This window comes from Bison bison, unplaced genomic scaffold (assembly GCF_000754665.1).
Source record: "Bison bison bison isolate TAMUID 2011002044 unplaced genomic scaffold, Bison_UMD1.0 scf7180017864500, whole genome shotgun sequence".
NCBI lineage: Eukaryota > Metazoa > Chordata > Mammalia > Artiodactyla > Bovidae > Bison > Bison bison.
This window is the reverse complement of record NW_011495059.1, coordinates 5,505,234-5,511,190: the sequence shown is the minus strand read 5'-3', so window position 1 is coordinate 5,511,190 and position 5,957 is coordinate 5,505,234. Positions and strand designations below refer to the sequence as shown.

The following is a 5,957-nucleotide window of genomic DNA, read 5'->3' as shown; positions in this document are numbered from 1 at the left end:
TGTACAGAGTCATCTGAGTTTGCACAAAAGATGATCTGAAAAGCCGTCTCTGTGTCAGATGCAGATGAGCTGTTGTCCTATGTGGAGTAATGAACTTCTGTCCTGGGAATAAAAGGTGTGGCTCGTGGGTTGGGAACACAGCCCACATTTGTGAAGCAGCCAGTGTCTCCGAGAACCCAGGTGCTCTGCCTGGGTTCCAGGACACGTGGTGACCGGGTGGCATCCATCTGGGTTCCAGGACACGTGGTGACCGGGTGGCATCTAGGTTGCTCATCCAGGGCTTCTTGATCGTTGCAGAGGAAGCAGCACAGTGCACAGGGGTCCCTGAGTGGTGTCCCCATCCTGTCAAGAGACAGCTGGCCCAGGTGAGTCCTGTTCCCTGGAGATCTGGAGCTTTGCCCCCCACAAGGTGCATGAGGTCCCCGTGTGGTCTGGGAAGAGATAGAAGAGAGACAAGGGTGACTTGGTCCTCGCACTCAGCTTCACCCTCTCGGGGTCTTTGAGGAACCACCCAGTTCCTCTTTGTGTGCTTGGTCCTGAGAGCCTTGGGGAGCCCTTCCTCAGATTGTCACTTTGGCAGCAGAATGTGTAGAGCAGGGAAAGGATTCTGACATGTCCACCTGTACTCGTGTGTCACTTCTCTGTCTCCTCCTGACTCTGGGACCTTCTCCTGTCTCTGGTTTCATCCTCCAGAAAGCAGGACTGCAGTGAGGCTATTTGTCTCCGGCTCACGTCATCCCTGGCTGTTACAACCTAAGCCCTCCGTCACTTTTCTTTCAGAGGTGTCCTCCCTTTGTCTGTCCCTTCTGGGCCATGTGGAAGGCTTTTTAGCAGGACTAGAAGCAGATACTGGGTTCTCATGCTCAACTCGGCCGACTGCTCTGAGCCTCTGCCACTGGCCTCCTTTTTCAGTAAGCCCTCTGGCCTTTGCCGCTGCTGCACTTGGAAGTGACGCTGGGCTGCCCGTGGCTTGCTTATTGGTAGTGCAGACAGAGGAAACGCAGTAGGGCTGTCTCGCACCCTCGCTCCCTAGTTCTGGGAGATTTCTACACTTCTGTGTCTCTTCTGCCCACCCCTTGGGCCTCCAGGGCCTCAGGTCTGTTGGGGTGTGTTAGTGTCATTGCTGGGGTGTGTCCTTCTGGCTCCTGCTGTTGGGAAACAGGCTCCTTTGATGTGTTGCTTCAGTTGCTGTCAGTCGGCCATGGCACATTCCCATAAATCTGGCGATGACATCCTTTTCTGCCTGTCCCTGATCAATTACACATCCATCGGCATTGGCACCCTGCCACAGAGCATCCACTGTCTCCTTCTTCAGAGTTAACTATTGTTTTTTGTGTGAAGAAATAGCATGTCTTTTCAGGAAATAACAACAGCCGACACTTGGGGGATGTTTACTGTCTGGTAACTCTAGTGCTAAGCCCTTTCCTGGTGCCTTTGCCCTCCTGTGAGCAGGGGCAAGTCGAGTGCTCACCCTTTGCTTCTGGTCTGTTCCAGACGAGTCCACTGCATGCAGAGGCGTCATGGAAGCTGTCATGTCAGGAGCATTCTAGACCGTGCTGTCCTTGAGGTAAGATCTCTGGTCCATTCTCTATAGAGTGTTGGGTCCTCCCACACAGTGGTCGTATGTGTGTCCCCAGGGGCTTTGGGTGAAGATGTAGGGGAGCTGAGAGGTGGAATGAAGGCAGCATCCACGAGTCCCCAGGTCCACTCACCACCCCAGCCCCAGGCAGCCTGGGTCACATCTGGCGCATCACTGTCTTCAGCGGCTGCTGCAGGATGGCACCTCCCGAGTCCCATTAGGGCACTGAGAGTTATGGGGTATCTGCCCTCCTCCCCGGAGTGTGGGCAGAAGCACGTGAACCTGGGCGCCAGAGATTCCGCCCCTGGGCTTGAGTCTCCTTTGACCGCCGTCTCAGTCAGCATCCTATTCAGAACCTTGTTTCCATCATTTGAAAAACCACAGCTACGTTGGAGGTGACTCTGTGGTGCCTAAGACCACGTGAGTCCTGTAACCTCCAGTTGTAGTATTTTCCCAGTGCTTCTGCCCTGTGTTGGCCTTCTCTTCCCAGAGTGCTCTCTGCCCCGTATGCACCTGCATTCAAAAGAGACCACGGGCTGTCCGTGCTCTGGTCGTTGACAATGCAGGGAGAGAAGTTGTGGAAAGCAATTTCCCGAGTTTGGAGGGTCCGCACCTGTCCCTTTCAAATGCTGGCGCTTTCCCACACCTCTGCTCCTTTCCAGCCCGAGCTTCCCCCTCAGGCGCTGGGGGCTCCTTTGTGATGGGCACTGATGTCTCAGCATGGCCTCCTGTTAGCAGAGCCAGGCCATGTCCGTGTCAGGCTTCAAGATGTTAGGGGTGTAAGGAGCCAGGCTGCATCACGCGTAATGAACATGAGTGATGTCGGGGGTGTTCGGGGACTGCTGTCAGATTGTCAAGGGGAGCAGCTGTTTGGAGGAGGTGGTGGACCGGCCTTGGAAGGACTGAGACGTGATAGACCCCAGGAGGGACTTCGGGGGGAGGGGAGGAACACGAGGATGATCTGAGGCCAGGGTGAGTGTGCGCACCTGGGAGTCAGGTGTGCAGGCAGGTAATGAAGGTGTGGGGGGAGGGCTGCTGGGCCGGGGCGGTCCCCCTCTGACATACAGTGTGGGTGGACCGAGTCAGAGGAGCTCCTGAGAGCAGGCTCTCCAGCCATCTCTCTGCCAGTTCCTACATTTGCTCGGTTGCCCTCAGAAGGTGCATTTTTTAAAAGACAGTGTTCCTTTTGATTCTTCTCTGGGAGCTTTGGGATTTCCTTTTTGAGCTGAGTTTGGTGTGAAAAAAGCTGCAGCGCATCCCTGACTATTTGGGGGCATTCTCACAGATGTTGGCTTGAAGAAAGGCAAGGTAACATCGGAGAGCAAACCCTTGTCGTGACCTCCTGCCCTGTTGACCTCCCCATCATGCTGGGGGTGCTGCCTTGGAGGACACCTCGGGGATGGGAACACTGGCCTCTCAGGATGGTGACCCGGGTTCCAGCTTCCCTGGAGGAGCCTCCTCATGGTGAGTTACTGCCAAGGGGCTAAGTCGGCCTCTGTTTCTGAGACAGACGTTGCAAGCTGCCAGCCTCATCTGATTTCCTCCTTTAGGTTGTTCTGGGTCTGATCACAGCCACTGGCGTAGCAGACTGAAGAGGGGTGTTGCTGCATGACCACCGCCAGACCTTCTTCTCCTGTTGCCTCAGCACAGTATGGAAGGGCTTGGCCCCATGTGACCAGGTCAGGGGCCTGGCTAAGGCCTGAGACCTTGGGACCTTGGGATTCACAGCTGGAGACCTTCAGCTGGCTCTGCCCCTGCCCCCTAGCAGGTGCAACAGGGCACAGCAGACCCAGAAGACTGGTTTCCTTCCATCTGGACCAGGTCCTCCAGTGGCCTCCATGTCCCCCTCTCTGCTCCTGGTGTAACTTTTAGAGCCAGGAGTTCCTGTTGGAGGCGTCTCTGCTGGGCATCTTGTCCTCTCACCCACTTCAATAAATCTTGAAACAGCCCTGCCGCTTGTTTCTTTTGTTTCCTTTAATCCCTGCCTCTGTGTGCACAGCTGGGTGGAGAGACCGTGGGTCACAGGGGCAGGTCTTCCAGTTTTCACTCACTGAGACTTTCTACTTCACACACTCCTGAGGCCTGACCTGAGGATGGGATGTAGAATTGCAAATTGCCATGGGTTTAACCCGTCCCAAGTGCTCTGGGGGCTCAGGTTTCGGAGAGAAGGGAGCTGTTAGAATTGTTGGCAGAGGAACGTTTGCACCAGGGCTTTGGAAGAGAGTATGAGGGTGGGCTGGACATAGAGAGAGTCAGGCACTGAAGTCCTCCCGGAGGGCAGGAGAGCCCTGGGGTGGAAGTACATGTGGTGAATTTAGGGAGACGGTTTTGAGCAGGGGTAGAAGAGGGGTACAGTAGGAATGGCTGCCTCGGGAGGACTCTGGGGGCGTGGTGGGCAAAGGCCAGGTGTTGGGCTTATATAAGAGTTCACGGCTAGTCAAAAATCCAGAGTTAGTCAAAAATCCAAATTGCGACTTCCTGGCGGTCCAGTGGTTAAGACCATGCTTGCACAGGTTCGATCCCTGGTCAGGGAGCTAGGATCCCATGTGTCATGCAGTGTAGCCAAAACAAAACAAAAAAAAGGACATGTTTTTGACCATTCACCTTGTTCACTTTCAAATTATAAATGATGCTCACCCCAACCCAGCCTTTTAGGTCTGCCCTCCCCTGCCTTCTGCCACCCTTGCCCACCTGACCCTCAGCCCCAGGAGAGGTCTCCCACTGTCCAGGGAAGACACCTGGGGCCCCCTCATGGCCCATGGTCTGTGTCCACCCTCATCTCACACATCACAGTCCAGAAGCACCACAGGCCCAGCCATGCTACCACATAATGTTGCTGACCACGCCGCCACTTTCCCAGCCTGTGTACACGCCTGGAAACCCCCTTTCATTTCAGATGCTTGCCTGACTCAGCTTGTGTCACTTCCTGCAGGAAGCCTTCACTGGCTAAACCACCACCCAGCCTGGATTCCCTGCCCTTCCTTTCATTCACATCAAGTGTCAGTTTTGTGCACAGTGGGCTTCTCAGTTTCAACCCCTGGGTCAGGAAGATCCCCTGGAGAAGGAAATGGCTTTCATTCACATAAAGGGTCAATTTGGGGCAGGCCTAATTCTAGGAATCAGTAAATGGAAGAAGGCAGAAGAGCAAAAAACCCCTGACTTTATGGTGCTTCCATTTTAGAGAACAGAGATAGACCATAAAGTATTGAAATGTGTAGTGTGCTAGAAAAAGGACTGTCGTGTCGTCGTGAAGTCGCTCAATCGTGCCCGACTCTGCGACACCACGGACTGTAGCCTACCAGGCTCCTCCCTCCATGGGATTCTCCAGGCAAGAGTACTGGAGTGGGTTGCCATTTCCTTCTCCAGGGAATCTTCCCAACCCAGGGATTGAACCCGGGTCTCCTGCATTCCAGGCAGACGCTTTACAAATTGAGCAGAGAACTAGGACAGGAAGCCTGAGGGCAAGTAGGGGGTGTGGCCTTCTGAATCTGGAGATGGGGAAGGCCTCCCCTAGGAGGTGTGGTTTGAGCAGAGTGAGTGGCTTTCACCTCTGGGTGTTCATAGCAACCTGTGCACCAGCTGTCACAGCATGGACTGGGGCTGGGAGGCATCTTTCCTCTGGGATTCAGGCCCGGGGAACTACAAGACTAAGGCTAATTAGCAACATCTGCCATGTGCTGAGGGGTGGCGGCCGAATCAAGTTGGGGTTAGCTAGTCGGAGCAGGCAATGCCAACCCACTCCAGTACTCTTGCCTGGAAAATCCCATGGATGGAGGAGCCTGGTAGGCTGCAGTCCATGGGGTCCCTAAGAGTCGGGCATGACTGAGCAACTTCACTTTCACTTTTCACTTTCATGCATTGGAGAAGGAAATGGCAACCCACTCCAGTATTCGTGCCTGGAGAATGAATCCCAGGGACAGAGGAGCCTAGTGGGCTGCTGTTTATGGGGTCGCACAGAGTCAGACACAACTGAAGCAACTTAGTAGCAGCAGTCAGACCAGGCTGTGTGCATCTTGAGGGCAGGTTCTCCACTGTCAGCTCTGTGGCCCCTTCGCCCCACCCCCCATCCACAGCTCAGCAGACTCGGTGCTATCACTCAAGGACAGGCCTAACCTATGACCTGGTCAGAGAACTAAGATCCCATGTGCCATGCAGTGTAGCAAAAAAAAAAGGGACACGTTTTTGACCATTCACTTGTTCTCTTTCAAACTGATGCTCACCCCAACCCAGCCTCTTAGGTCTGCCCTAGGTTGAGGACCAAGAGCAGTGCTAACCAAGCCAGGCATGTTTTCCTTTTGAGCTCAGTGTGTCATGCGTGCGTGCTCACTCTTTTGCAACCCTGTGGACTGTAGCCCACCAGGCTCCTCTGTCCGTGGGA

General features: G+C 54.5%; 1 long non-coding RNA gene across 3 annotated transcripts in view; it reads left to right on the top strand.

Moving 5' to 3' along the window:
* Positions 1–3,527, top strand: part of LOC104980454 — a 6,115-nt gene extending 2,588 nt beyond the window's left edge. The window contains exons 1-5 of one of the 3 annotated variants that reach the window (XR_824263.1): positions 1–115; positions 298–365; positions 1,495–1,567; positions 2,865–3,043; positions 3,130–3,527. This is a non-coding gene — a long non-coding RNA (uncharacterized LOC104980454). Of the gene's footprint in view, positions 116–238; positions 366–1,494; positions 1,568–2,864; positions 3,044–3,129 lie in introns of all 3 variants that reach the window. The other 2 variants (XR_824262.1, XR_824261.1) reach the window with 2 other exon arrangements.
* Positions 3,528–5,957: the final 2,430 nt, after the last annotated feature.